Source organism: Aptenodytes patagonicus, chromosome Z (genome assembly GCF_965638725.1).
Source record: "Aptenodytes patagonicus chromosome Z, bAptPat1.pri.cur, whole genome shotgun sequence".
NCBI classification, from domain to species: domain Eukaryota; kingdom Metazoa; phylum Chordata; class Aves; order Sphenisciformes; family Spheniscidae; genus Aptenodytes; species Aptenodytes patagonicus.
In genome coordinates this window covers 77,076,177-77,089,856 of record NC_134982.1, presented here as the reverse complement: position 1 = coordinate 77,089,856, position 13,680 = coordinate 77,076,177, and positions in this window count along the sequence as shown.

The window sequence follows — 13,680 nt, the reverse complement described above, 5'->3', positions numbered from 1 at the left end:
CACAGTCATTCATTCACCTCTGATGGGCTGATTGCAGCTGCAGTTCTGCTTGAGACCCAGCTTTCCTTTTCATTCCATTTCTGTTGGTTTTTCTTAACTTTCTCAACTTCTTTGGGGCTGAACGCTTTTGTTCCTTCAATTAAATGTTGTTTGGTTTTTAAAGTACTCATAGGAAACACTATACTCCCCTCTTCCAGTGGCTCAGTGGTGGTCTTACAGTACTGTGGGTATAGAATCCCTGCATGCCACAAATAACGTGTTTACAGATGCATTTTGAGCAGAGTATCTTAAGCCCATCAGCAAAGAAAAGAGACTCCTGCCTCCACAGCCCATTGCCTCACACAGAGCAAGGATGCAAAAAGCATAGCATAGCATAGCAGGACAGTTTACAAAACAGCATCATGAGCTTTTGATAAAAGATTGAGACTTAGATACCTTTGGTTTTGGTAACATATTTTAATCCATGTCTGCAACTTGGTCTCTGCATTGGATTTGACCCCTAACGTCCATGTAAGGACTTTGAAAAGTCCGGTCTTGGCTTCTGACCTCTTAAGTGTAAGCAACAATCTCAAATCTAGAATCATAAATTTACCTAGGGAGAAATCTGAGCTTTGGATTTTGTAAGAAAAAATTAGCTCTCTCAGACCTGAGCCTTTGCTTATCTAAATGTTTTCAAAGCAGAATCATTCAAATGCTTAGATCCTATCCAACCATGAATCTGTGATATGATTATTTTACGCAATTCTCTATGTTACTTAGATGGAGAAATATAGCAAACATCTGGAGATATTGGTTTCTGAGAGAACCCAGGATTTAATGCATGAAAAACAGAAGACTGATCGTCTGTTGTATAGTAAGTTATACAGCAAAAATACTGGATATTCTTCTTAATAATAATTTTATTTTAACTGTCTAATTACAAACAGAAACCCTTTGATAGGTGATTATTTAATAGATAACATTTAGTTGGCAATGAATTAATATACTCATTCCTTGCAAAGCTGGAAAGATATTTAGCTGCTTTTATATTTTACCCCTAAAAATCAGTGCAGTCATCTGAGAGCTATGACTCCAGAATCCATAGTGCTCTCACTTTGCTCTTGCTTGGCAGTCCTGCTGTATAGTTATAAATATTGGGGAATTGCTTTTGGACTGAAGTTACTTTTGATGGCAGTGTGTCTTTTGGAATTCTGCAATAAAAAAGGGATAAAGGAACAGGTATAACACATAGGAGAGAAAAAGGAAAAGGCTGTGAAAGTGCAAGAGAGGAGAAATAAAGAAGATCAAAAAAATCAAAGAGATAGTAAACAAACCTAACACAGGAAGAAAACACTAGCAAAGAGTTAACAAAAAGGAATTAGTAATATCCCAAGTCATACTATTAGAAGCTAACCTTACTCTGACTTGGAATGTATAGATATTGGTGTGTTTGAACTAACAGTTATGGGTCATCTGAAAAAGCTGGACTTGTTATCAGTGAGATTTACTGTGAATTCTCACATTACAGCAGAGCAGATTTTGATGCTAAAGAGTGCTTTCACCTTCAGAATACTTCACATTTATGAACATTACTTTTATACCTTTAAACAAACATGTTCTGTTTATTGTGTGATTTTATCCATGGCAAAAGAGTAACAACGCTCTACTTTCTACTACAGGTATGTTGCCGAAGCAAGTAGCAGATGATCTCAGGCAGGGAAAACATGCACAAGCTCAAAGTTACTTAAGTGCCACCATCTTTTTCAGGTAAACAAAATGAAAGATAGGACTAGAACTGACTCCTACTGAAGAAACTTCTAGGCTTCTAATGGAGGCTAAGCTCCTAATCAAGTACAGAATTTCTATCTAAACTGCCATTTATTGTACCAGGTGGCAACATTTGACTCTGCAAATGAGTGTCTTTCAAAATTCTCACACCCCTCCATTTTTTCATTATAATTACTTAAATAAAAAATGAGATTACTGTGGAGCTTTAACACTCCAGCACATCACTCTGTGTGTGTTACACACATATGCTTGTATGTTTCATAAGATAGGCCTAAGTAAAGGTTCCCGCATTTAGCTGTGTAAAGGAAACTTGTCTATCCTTAGAGTCCATGTGGATTGACTTGTTATGTGTGCATGAAGCAACATATACCTTGCATGTTTTCACTTGTCATAAACAGACAGATATTAAGTTCTGTTTTTTAATTTGTATGTAACCCAAAATTGAAAACTACTTAGTCTATCACAGATTTAAGTCTAGCTGTAAAAAATGGTTTACTGCATTGGTAAGCAAAAAGACTTGGGTCAATCAGTCCTTTTAAATAGAAGGAGTCTGCTTTCAGTTTAAGTAAATGTTTGGAGACAAAACTATTCTGTAAGATCCTTAGTGAAAGAAATACTGAAAAAGAGAAGGTTGAGGTAGTTCCACTGAAAAATTATTAGTGTTCTTAGGATTACCAGTCTGCAATGGTTAAGACAGTGGATGAGTGTGTTCTTTCTGTTGTGTTTTAACAGTGACATTGTTGGCTTCACCCAGCTGTCCAGCAGCAGCACACCTTACCAAGTGGTAGATCTCTTGAACAAGCTTTATACCACTTTTGATGAAATCATAGATAACTATGATGTCTATAAGGTGGAGACAATAGGAGATGCCTGTAAGTTCCTTGAGCTGTGGACAATGATGGGGCATAGGTGTTTCATCAGGATGTAGACTGATTTGATGACAAGTAAGAACAGATGGAGATTAGGAAAGCTTATTACCACTGGGAAGACCACACAAAACAATTAAGGGAGAAGCCCTAGCAGAGCCCTAGAAAGCTTTAGGAAGTTTTTCCTGCATACCTTTCATCATTTCTACAATTGATGAATGTTTTGGATGGGGCAAATGAGTTGAGTAAACTACCGCCGCTGTTTATTTGGTTCCTATGACCTGTAAGGTCTGACTTTAAACCTTGGCAACAGATTAATCCCAGCTGGCAACTTCTGTTTCACAGGAACACAACTGCAAAATTTACCTTCTACATGGGAGCATAGATGCCATTCCATAAGCTTTATTATCGCTGTCTTTTTTGCAAAGACCATGACAACCTTCTCTCTCCTAATACTCTGTAGGGGCTTGGATGCCTCTTCTCTCTGGATTTTTAGGAAAATGGCTTTCTATTTGCTACCATGGGAATCTGCTGGGGATTGACTACCACTAAAACTGAGTTCCATCAAAAACCTAGCAGAATCTAGCAGGATTTTTGGGTAAGACAGACAGGAAATCTTAAAGAGATGTGGAAAAAATGCCCCACTCTTTTTTTTCTGTGGCATGGTTAAGCACATTCTGGAGCATAAAATTCCTGAACAAATGCACCTGAGGAATCCTGAAGAGACCCATCTCTTCTCCTACACAGTAAGAGTCAGTGCAGGAAGCATAGGATGATGCCTAGTGCGAATCGTTGTCTCTTTTTATCATATCTGCCTGAAGACAAAAGGTATTGAACAGCCACTTTCCCACTACCCATCCCACTTCAAGCATCCTCAATGGAGGGAGGGAGGAAGAAAGGGTAGGAGGGAATAAATCTTATGGAAGAGTAAGAAGAAATCCAAAATTTTTCAGAGCTAGGATAATTACACACATGAGCTGTTGACCTATCCTTCATTTGTTTCTGGCTTTCTCTACTCAGCAGGCACAACTGTGCCACAGGATATAAAGGAATAGGGCTTTATTTCTTTCTAACTTAGGCAGCATCCTTTGGTAAATCTGTGTGTAATGCCAAAGATTAACACAGTTGCGTTGTTGTGTTAAGATATGGTGGTGTCGGGAGTACCCAAAGAAAATGGGATCCTTCATGCCAGTGAGATTGCAAGCATGGCTTTAGACCTTCTGGACATCTGCAAGACTTTTAAGATCCCACACAAGCCCAACACCCTCCTAAAGATAAGAGCAGGAATCCATTCAGGTATGTTGAGAGGGTTGCAAAAGAGTCCTCCTCTGTTTAGCAAATGTTTATATAGTGGCATTTCCTCTCCATTAAAAATGAAGTTGATTTCTTGACACGGGATGGAACTCCTCATAAAGGTCATCCCAGCAGAATAAATTATTGGATACCTGGAATATTTGGAACATGATGTGGAATACAACATTGGACACACCACATGGCCCCCGTGCCTTTGCTGATGAGAGTGATGACTGCCATTCTGTGTCTGGTAGTAGTCCTTTTCAGCTGTTCTCTTCTCAAAACAGTGAGTTGCTTCTTGACTCTTTGATCTAGCCTTCACTCTCAGACTCCCAGATCCCTGATCTAAGCTGATGTGTGATTGCAAGTCCTTCTCAATAGACAGCCAGAGTAGGACATGTGCTGTGCAGCCCAGCACCTACAAATTAAGCGGCTTACATTGTCTCAGCAAGAGATCCTATCTTCTATATTTTAAATCCCCTGGGGCTGACATGAAGCAATCAAAATGCTCATTTTCTGCCTTCAGCAGGAGCAGATTACTTTCTCTTTGTGCTTTTCCATGTGACTAGTGAGAGTTGTGTGCACAGCTCCTATTGGTGGCATTCCTATCAAAATACTCTGTTGTCGTGTTGAAACATGATTCTGCAGGTGCTTTAATTCATGCACACTACCTCCATCCTATCATCACTTCCCACACCGTTCTCCTTTGAGGCCCTTTTGCAATTCCCTCCATGGCTCTGGAAGCCATCTGTAAGTCAGATGTATTACCCATATAAGACAATACTAACCCTCAGTCTTTATCTTGTTAATGAATGAGATATAAGGTAATATAGGAAGCAGCCAGGAGGCTGTATGACTGATTATGTGATTTAAAACCACAAAATATCTTGTTTTCTTTTCTTTAACAGGGGCAGTTGTAGCTGGAGTTGTTGGGATCAAAATGCCACGGTATTGTTTATTTGGAGATACTGTGAACACAGCTTCCAGGATGGAATCTACCAGTGAAGGTAACAAGGAACAAACTGCAGATGTGGTTTTGACCATCCCTTAATGAGTTCTGAAAAAATGTTATGCTGAGTTTTGAGTCCTGTCCTGTTTAAATGACTGCAAATCCTGTAAGGAGGGTGTTGATTTCTGTGTCCAATCTGCCTATGGGCAAATTATGCCAGTGATATTCTCTACAACCTTTGTTAACAAGATCCCCTCATTCCCCAAGTCTCAGAGAGGGATTTTCATGGCTTTGAAGTTCTCTACAATAAAAAAGGGTAAGAATCAGATAAAATGAGAGGTAAGTGGATATATTCACTGTTTCTATTCCTTCCTGGCACCCAGCTGAATTTATAGTAAAAATAATTTCATGACTCCTCTTTTTTGCTGATAACTTCCTCTAATGGAGAACACAAGAGATGGCAGGACACCATGGGAGCTGTGTCTGTCTTTAACCAATGTAAAAGATTATATATGTGTCCTCCAGCAAAGAGATTAGACAGAAATCTCTAGAGATTAAATCAGGGAGATATCCTCACTTTCACTTCTTCCCAGGAGATAACAGGGCTCCATGTTTAGTTAGCAAGCTTTATCTTTAGCCAGTATGAGCATTTGAACCTCAACTTCTGAAATATTTTAGCCTGATCTACAAGAACTGGAAAAAAAAAAAGAATGAGGGAGTGATTCAAGGTCAAACAATCTTGATGGCTTGTTTTTGTTTCTTTCATTCATGAAATGAAGCTGAATAGTTTTATGGCTCACATTGCAATGCTTTGTAAATTGATTTGAATTAGGCAAAATCCAAGGGGTTTTCAAGTTTAATTTCATGATAAAAAGTGATGCTTGCAACATCTATCATGATCCACTAAAAACAAGGCAGAAAGACAGAGAAGCGGTCCTACATGATGGCTTTGAAGGTTTAGCATGGGGATTTGAGAATCAACCAGGATCCATTCCTTCTCACCATTTTAAACATTTTTCCAAAGCAAATGCTAGCCTGAGTGGAACATATATAACTTTGTTTTCCTTCTGTCAGTCTCCCAGATAACTCCTTTCCTTCTCCTCCTCTTCTTTTCAGGCCCCTTGTATCATCTAATCTGAACTGCTTTAAAACGCCTTCAAAATCTGCTTCCATCATTCTTCATATTTCATCTTTTGTTCTGTATGTCAGTCTATTTCTCACATGGCTCATCAACACTATAAACTTAAGTATAAAGACAGAGCTTCTTATCTTTTAAGCCTTTCTTTTATCTCCCTCTTTCTCTGGCCACATACATCTGAGGATCTCAAATTATGTTAACATGTTTTAACCCTAAGATGATCACTTTAAAATAGATTAATTAATTACTAGCAATGTAAATTAAAATTGCTATCAGCTGGAATCTGAGTGCAAGTGTCTTGTTCCCAAGCAGGATGACCAGTTAAAATATCACATATCTACTAGAAAGAATATTTCAGAGATATGTATCTGGATATGTTGAAACATATATTTCAGAATTCCTGGTCTACACAGTGTTTTGAGACTTTCAGTAAAAAACATTTAAACAAACAAACAAAAAAAAGTGGGCATTACAAAACTGTTATTTTCTGATATAAGAAAAATCAATAAGACAATCTTAGCCAGTCCTACTATCATCTGGGATCTTTTTCAGACAAAGAAGCATAATGATTTACTCTGTGTCGCAGAGTGTTAAAGGCAAAAAACCCCAGGATTTTTTTTGCAATTTTCCAAATTTTGGCAAAATTTTGCTTTCTGGCAAAAGTAGGAGCATTCAGAATTTGTTCTATCTGTCTTCCTCCTTGGTCCTTCCTCCATCATTTGCAACAGGCAAGACAGCCAGGGTTTACATGAAGATAAATTCTCAACTAAGGAAAAATCACATTGTTAAAAAAAAAAAAAAAGTGGAATTATGGTAATATTGTCTCTTCCCCCGTTTTTATTTACAGACTTGGAGGCAGAGCAAGGATGGCAGTTCCTTTAATGTTTAGACTTTGCTGAAAATTGTATGTGCAAAGAAAGCACCTGCTCTTTATTGACCACGATGTAGAACTATGTATGGTTTTCTTCGCAAGATGAAAAGGGTGCTCATCAGTAACTCCAGCCAGGCAGCTATGAAGAGTAGACAAATAATATTAGATGCAGGATGTGAAGAGTAGTGTTTGTTGACAGCCATGTATTTGTCCTGAGATGCCCTCACAAAGAGGCCAGGATACTGGAGCTTGTGTGCAAACATTTCAAATAACAGAGGAATGACAGGAAAGACATGAAAAAAGTGAGGGGGAGCTCATTAATGATTCTTGAAGTCTTTGGCACACAGAGGGGAATGGGTCTGTCTTAAATGTTTAAATTGTTATGATAATATGACAATTGTCTCTCTTTCCAGCTCTTAAAATACAGTGCAGTTCAAGTGCATACCAGCTGTTGGAGCAGATTGGAGAGTATGTGTTAGTATGCCGTGGGAATTTACAAGTCAAGGTGTGTATGCAACGTTTATACTCAGCTTTTCAGAAAGGAGAGTGTGAAAGTACTCTGGAGTCCCTGCATTTTAACCCATGCAGTCCTCTATGTCTCAGAGTCCTTGGGGTTAGACTATTTCCTGTCCCTGAAGAGAGCAGGCTCAAGTTTTAAACCAGAACCAATTCCATGGGCTTGTTCATGGGACAACCCTGATAATTCAGAGATGAAGGGCTTAGCCAAACTTGGAAGTACTGCGTGGCACGTCACTTTGTCATAACCGCTTGAAATCAAAAAAGGTCATTCAGAGAGATCATAAATCATCATAAGAGTTCCATAAGAGGACTAACATACTTTTGGACCCAGTTTTGGATGGGACTTCAAAGAATTGTTTTAATCCATAGTGCTGCCACTATCTTTTAAGGAAAAGTTTTATGCCTGAGTGTTCCTGTATGTAAAATGGCTGACAGGCACATCAGTCTCCTTTTGGGACTTACTTTGAGTTGTAATAAGAAGATTATTACACAAATGATGGGTAGTATTATAACCCCATAACTCATTTTCTTCTTTAGGGGAAAGGAGACATGGTAACATACTGGCTTGAAGGTAAGAAAGCCTCTGCCACCCACAAGGCAGTCACCAGCACTTCTGTGACTCTTCAAGACCCCAACAGATCTTCGTTTAGTTTGATACCAGGTGTCCTTCCCAGTGATCCTCTCTCAAGTCCTGCTTACTAGCCACTCACTAACTCCAGCATCCATCCTGCTTTCAGCCTCTTAGGTCATCCTGCTGAATTAGAAAGTAAGACAAGAGATAGTATGCCCCTTTGGCCTTGTGGATGTATTAGCTCAGGCTTTATTCACAGGTATCTCTCTCCCAGCAGTGGCAGGAAAAATACATCTTGAGCAAAAAAAATACATCCCAGCAAAAACTCATCTTGAGGAATGATACATAAGACTGACCCACCAGCTACTAGGGCAGAAGGTAGCTCCCAGTGTTACTTGTTGATTTGGTTTTGCTGGGTAATCCCCTGCCAGCAGCCTCCACCACTTCAAAACCAGCTGGCTGGACATTCCAGCCTGTAAGCTGCTCCCACAGGAAAGAAGGAGACAGTGTAGTGTTGCTATTTAGTGGTACGATAAACCTTCTGGGTGTCATTGGTTTTTTGCTGTGAAAGGGAAAAATGAGATGTGTATTGTGTTAGAAAGCAAGGCCCATTGAAAGAGGAGGATGAAGCAGTGCAATCATAGTGGATACAAATTGAAATGAGAATTTGTGCTCCTGCTTCCGTTTCATCTCCATTGCCTGGAGCATAGAAAGGACAATTAAGAAAAAAGTCTGGGGTATTTCCATAAAGTCAACACTTAGTGATAGCTGCCATCTTGGTACAGAGATCTGAAAATCTTGGGAGAGAAATGAAAGACACTGCATGCTGTTGTTAAACAGAAGAGAGTCCATTACAGCTGCTCTTGTCTTTGGCTGCTCTGGGATTTCTCTGAAAAACTGTTCTTAATATTAGCTTATATTATGGAGTTGCTTTGACTAAAGTGGCAGTGAACCTACTGTTGCTGGCTAGCTGTCTGCCTGTGAAATCAGGCAGCCCTCTAAGTCACTGTTTAATTTAGGACACAGTTTAGAAAAGGTCATTCCTGAGCAAGCATTTCCTGTAAAGAGAGACCCGTCACTACAAGTAGAGTAATCTGTTGATGAGCAAGTGGAGTAAGCATTGCTGGTGTTGACTTTCTTTAAAGACAAAGCATATGTACAGTGGACCCTATTTATACTTTTTAAGGTTTTATTTATGGCAATAAATTACCTTTCAGGGCTAATCTATTTTGAAGAGTTTAGCCAGTCCAGTTGAACTGATTAGCAGTCTAACAGAATTAGATACATGAAATAGGGGAAGGAAGGATACCAAGAGTCACAGCAGTTCCACCCATAATGTGAACTGGACTGGCCAAAGCCAACTGGCAGGCGGTGCAAAGGAATGACTATGAGTGACATAACACGATTTACTCCTCCTTATTCTGCACCCTTACCCTCCAATCTGTCCCCGATTCTAGGTACAAGTACAAAAACACACATGTAGATGCAATTTTTCTGGTATAAATTTATGTAGCTTAAACAAGCAGCTGACTAGTTGTCCATATTCCCATGTAGCTAGCATACTTTTAATTCTGAATATGTACTGTGTGATAGTAATAGGAGAGTCACACTACAGTCCTTCTTCAGCTTCTGTGGGAAGTAAACGCAGTGGTAACATTGGATTTTTCAGAGATGCCTAATAGAGGTAGAAAGCTAAATCTTTCTGAATTATGGAAGACTTACTTGAAATCCACAGAAAAATATAGAACATTCTGAGTTAAATTCTGTCTCAGGAGACTGTGGGAACACTGCCACTTGAATGGGACCAGAATCTCAGCAAGGGACATACACATAGCTGATCTTGTCACATGAGATCCCAACATAGAGTTCAGCCAAATTTTTAAAAATTAAGTTTTTTAATTGGTTTCACATTTTTTTCTAAACTTAAAAGATTCATAGAATCATAGAATCATAGAATCATAGAATAGTTTGGGTTGGAAGGGACCTCTAAAGGTCAACTAGTCCAACCCCCCCCTGCAATAAGCAGGGACATCTTCAACTAGATCAGGTTGCTCAGAGCCCCGTCCAACCTGACCTTCAATGGTTCCAGGGATGGGGCATCCACCACCTCTCTGGGCAAACTGTGCCAGTGTTTCACCACCCTCAGCATAAAAAATTTCTTCCTTATATCTAGTCTGAATCTACCCCGCTTTAGTTTAAAGCCATTCCCCCTTGTCCTGTCGCAACAGGCCCTGCTAAAAAGTTTGCCGCCATCTTTTTGATAAGCCCCCTTTAAGTACTGATAGGCTGCGAGAAGGTCTCCCCAAAGCTTTCTCTTCTCCAGGCTGAACAACCCCAGCTCTCTCAACCTTTCCTCATAGGAGAGGTGTTCCATCCCCCTGATCATTTTTGTGGTCCTCCTCTGGACCCGCTCCAACAGGTCCGTGTCTTTCTTATGCTGAGGGCTCCAGAGCTGGACGCAGTACTCCAGGTGGGGTCTCGCCAGAGCAGAGTAGAGGGGCAGAATCACCTCCCTCGACCTGCTGGCCACGCTTCTTTGGATGCAGCCCAGGATACAATTGGCCTTCTGGGCTGCGAGCGCACATTGCTGGCTCATGTCCAGCTTTTCATCCACCAGTACCCCCAAGTCCTTCTCGGCAGGGCTGCTCTCAATCCCTTCATCCCCCAGCCTGTAGTGATACCGGGGGTTGCCCCGACCCAGGGGCAGGACCTTGCACTTGGCCTTGTTAAACCTCATGAGGTTCACACGGGCCCACTTCTTGAGCTTGTCCAGGTCCCTCTGGATGGCATCCCGTCCCTCTGGCGTGTCGACCACACCCCTCAGCTTGGTGTCATCTGCTTCCTTTCTCTATTTTTGAATTTCATGTTTGTACATGATACAGTACAGCTACCCTATTTGTAATCTTAGCGAAATAAACCTTTTGGTTATCCAGAACCCAGAGATGTCCTTTAATACGACCGTTTCCTTTATCCAAATGCTACCTATATATTGTGAAACCTTCTGCTCTATTATAATGCTGCATGATGTATAATATAGTTTACATTATTCTTTTAATGTTAGCATTTTTTACATTTTTATTAGAAAGGTGCATATCATAGGGTCTTTTATCAAATACAAATGTGAAAGTGTGTTCTTTGTTATATGTTCATCTGTAGCAGTACTTCAGCTTTAACTCTTCTGCTTTATTTTAGTGTTGTTTTTAGAATTAAAAGCTTTAAAATTAGTGTCTTCTGAGTTTAAAGTCTTCTAAACAGAAATGAGTGATGAGTGACCATTAGCAAGCTTGTTGGATTGACAGCCTTCACCACTGACACGTCCTTGGGCAGTATTCAAATTTTGCTGAAGATAGTAGAGAGACTCTTGCTGACTTCACGAGGCTTCGAGTCTGGTGGTTATCTACAAAAGAGCTTGAAGAACACCAGTGTCAGCCTACCTCTCTGTTTTGTTGTTATCTCTTGATCCTCTCCTCGAACGAAGCACCTCCAGAATGAGAACTAGATTATTTTCTAAGGACCGTTGAATCTGTGGTATCTCTCCTGAGACTTCAAGCAGTAGTCCTTATTAGTGTCAGTTTGTCTGATGATTGTGATGATATGACTGCTCTTCCTCCAGAAGACAGAAGTACAGGGTAATGAACGTTATAGGTGCAAATGGAAGTGTCCTCAGTCAACTGGCAAGTATTTAAGATTTATCTCAGGCATTTTGACAGATGTAGTCAATGGCTACAGCCATATTTCATTGTCAACTACCAAAGCAATAGGCAAGTTTCAGGAACGTGAGCTCTCTTTGGTTACACAGATTTTTACTAGAAGTTAGATACAATGCAGCAATCATTAGAGATTGTATGACACAGCAAATTCAGCAAAGGTGGTTACAGCATAAAGCCTGTGAGATGTGCCTTATGTTTACCTCCTGGGGGTGGCATAGCTGCAGAGATCATTGTTTTCTGTATTGTTGTGGCCACACAGGCATATGTATGTATAAGAATATATATATAAAAATATATATATAATATACAGAGAACTATATAGTCATATATATGTAAAACATGTCTGGCTATAAATATAACTGTACAGGGAGAGGTTAGTGCAAATCAATACCCAGTATAAGGACACGAAGTTGTTGACAATTGTTGCCTCAGGTTTGAACTCTGCAAGAGTCTGTTTTTGAACCCACCAAGGGAACACAGAGTGGTGCCCCACACAGAACTTCATATACAAGGGCAGGTGGTCTTTATAGCACCTGCAAACCAAAACACTGTCCCATTTCACCACTGTAAATCTATATCCTTGTGTGGGGCGGCACTGTGACTGATATTACTGCAAATTTAGATCTCCAGAGAGTCCTGTTATAGCTCCTGGTATCTCTCACTGCTCAGGAAATGTAGCAAGAAAACTTGTGGCTAATGCTGTCGCTGCTGACTAAAGTCCTGATGACCTTGGCAATGCAGGAAAGCATTTACCAGCTGGTAAAGCTGAAGTATGGTAACCAGCACGGTGCTCATCTGTGAGATGCTTTAAATCCAGAGAGATTCACATCCCAGATGTGGAGTTAGTCAGCTAATCTAGCAAGTATTCTTTTCTAAAATGGCACTCTATACAGATAAATGTGTGATGTGTTCCTCCTTTCCTAGGAGATTATATCCCTACCAGAAAATGGGAAAGCAATTGTAATAATAGAGCTGAAGAACTGAAGGTGATATGTACTTTATAGATCATTCAGTTCTTCACTCAGTAGCCATTCATTGCCTACGGTCATGCAAAATAATGCAGAGAATACTAATACTGTATTAATGATGTGGTGATTTTATGGAAAGATCGTGCATTTTGACTATTGTTTATTGCAGCTCCATCTACATACAGGTGAGGATGCAGACAGGTACCTTAAATAAATCACACAACGCAAAAACTGACTTATGAAAGTCTTTAATTACATTGATAAACCTTCACTATATTGTTTCAGTTTGAATGTTGAGGAATAGATTGAATAACCACAATATTTAAAAAAATCCCAACAAGTAAAAAAAAATGGTTAATGTGTTTCCAGGTGTAAAACTTCCTAGGTTTTATTCAAACTTGGTATTGGAAAAAGACTCTGTTTTGCCACCGAAAAGTTAGTCTTTATCCCCTAGATTAGGTAGCAAACATCTTTTATTTAGCTTGTTATCAGTATGTGCAGAGGGTCTCCAGTTCCATGGTTCTTTTTGTGCAAACAGAAAAGTTATCTGCTTCTTCCTACAGCTAATTAGTCAAACCAGAAAAATGAATTTATTTAAAGAAAAGTGGAATGAAAGCAGATGTTCTTTGCAAACAGTGCAAGGGCATAGTATGAGTGTTGAGCCTGACTGTGCAGTCAGAGGATGCAGGGTCTCTTGAAGATCTATGTCTGAAGAAGAGATTGGTATGAGGTTTCCCAGCATGTAGAACATCTCTCTCTCCCACACCACTCAGACCACCAAAAGTTATTAATAGCCCTTCCATCTGAATTGACCTCAATAGTAAGAGTCTTTGGTTTTTTAAGAGTGCCTTTCTGGGGCTGTCCTTTCAGACCAGTAAAAAGACAAGGCTATGCAAGATTATTCTGATTATTCTCCAGCTGGCTACCATCTGCTTTTCAGCTAATGAGTACTCTGTCCTCCTAATTCCTTTCTGAATTTTCCCCTACTTCACACCAGTCAGTGTAAAACATCGGTTTGTACATTATTA